Genomic DNA, 1,901 nt, shown 5'->3' with positions numbered 1-1,901 from the left:
GAGGGCAGGACGCAGGCTCGAAGCGCGCGACGAGGGTGCGCGAGACGAGCGAGCAGGTCCTCGTGCGAGGGCTGCGAGCGACGACGTGCGAGGGCTGCGAGCGACGAGAGATCTGGCGCGAGGCCGCTGCTGTGCGAGTTGTGCGACAAAGCTCGAAGCGTGCGCGAGGCTGCTGCTGTGCGAATCGAGGGCTGGTTCGAGCGTAGTCGTGCGGCTGCTGTGGTAGAGTGCGGGGTTGTGTGCCGTTGCCAGGTGCGGAATCGTCGCCCGGAACTTGATTTCCGGCGAGCTTAACGGTATAAAACATTTTATATATTGAATATATTATATTAAGTTTAATTATAATTTATGTTTTCATATTATGTTAAATTATAATTAGTTAATTAATAGTTCAAGTTAATGAGTTTATTTTACTGATCTGAGTATAATTGCGGATCTGACTTTCGGACATAATACTGGATTGGACCTAAGAGTTTTGGACATAAGATTTTGGACATAAAACATGGTTGGACTTATAATTTAATTGGTTTGGTAAAGATAGTGGACTAATGACACTAACTAATATTAGTATGTTCACTACTTACCCTAAAAGACGTTAAACTATTTATAATAGAAAAGTAACGAAAATTCAAAACAAGGGGTTTAGTTATCGTTTACTTCGAATTATTAAACCGTATAGTCTTAGTTACGTAGTAGTTGTTAATATTACCAACGACGTAGCACTAAAGCTTTTATTTAACGGTTTAGGTCCCAATTTCATAAGCGGAACGTTCGATTAAGACAGCGAAAATTCTCCGTTACAAGGTACGTACGCGTACCAGTTTAATCCCAAGTATTAGTATCATGATTAGGTTGCAATCTATGTTATTGGAACCTAGAAGCATGATAGGGAACGTTTGATTGATTGAGATTGTCTGGTTAGACATTTGTAATTGAAATGATATGTTGCATTGGAATGCGTAATTCTATCGTAGTATAAACAAGAGCATTTTTAATCTATCCATAGTGTAACAAGGTTGTTACAAGAGATATGATTGAGCATTGTAATAAGAGGACAGGTAAATGATTCTATGTATCCATAGTGTAACAAGATTGTTACAAGAGATACGATTTGAGCATTTTAATGAAGAGAACAGGTAATGATTCTATGTATCCATAGTGTAACAAGAGTGTTACAAGAGATACGATTTGAGCATTGTAACTAAGAGAACAAGGTAAATGACTATATGTGGTTATGAAATGAATGGTTAATATTAAAATGAATTATGGCAATATCTTGTAGCTGGACTCCCTACAAGTGATGAACAATGGGGGAGTGTGGGACTTGTCCTACGCTCCTACGCAGGCCTACTGTGACGACAGTAGTGTCCTTATATTTTTGACACTCAAGTAGGCGGAAGGTTCCGTTCGATCTTGGGGGTATGCATACTAAGGTGATGGGTGTGAGACGGAACAAAACCGTATTTGCATTTCATCTAACAGACCTAGTGTCTGTTAAGGATTCAGTAGCCCGTATGATTCTAGTAAGATGACGGTGCCCGTTCGATGCCAATTAAAGATTTAAAGGTTAAAGGATGTAACAGTGTAGCATCATGCTTAAGATTGTTCATGTGTGCATCATTTATTTTACATGTATTCAATGGTTCATTACGTACTCAGCATAGCTGATTGTGTGTTATTATGTGTTTGATGAACTGCGATGAACCATTGATGCTACAATGGGGAGCAGACTAGGTGTGCTGGTGCTGCTGCATAATCTCGAGCATACGGGGACTAGGCTTGGGTATTTACATTTAAAGCATTTTGAAATAAGTATTATTGGTTTTTCTAAGACTTATATATGGTTTGTGGTTTGAATGAAAGGGGTCATTGATGATTCCCGAGTTGTATTTATATTTTAA

General features: G+C 39.3%; 1 long non-coding RNA gene across 1 annotated transcript; it reads left to right on the top strand.

Moving 5' to 3' along the window:
• The first annotated feature begins 267 nt into the window (after positions 1-267).
• LOC130590872 (uncharacterized) lies at positions 268-1,901 on the top strand. Its single transcript, XR_008968623.1, has 3 exons — positions 268-296; positions 748-804; positions 1,730-1,901. It is a non-coding gene; the product is annotated as an uncharacterized LOC130590872 (long non-coding RNA).

Source organism: Beta vulgaris, chromosome 1 (assembly GCF_026745355.1).
Source record: "Beta vulgaris subsp. vulgaris cultivar EL10 chromosome 1, EL10.2, whole genome shotgun sequence".
In the NCBI taxonomy this organism is placed as follows: Eukaryota; Viridiplantae; Streptophyta; class Magnoliopsida; order Caryophyllales; family Amaranthaceae; genus Beta; species Beta vulgaris.
This window is presented reverse-complemented; position numbering and strand designations above follow the sequence as displayed.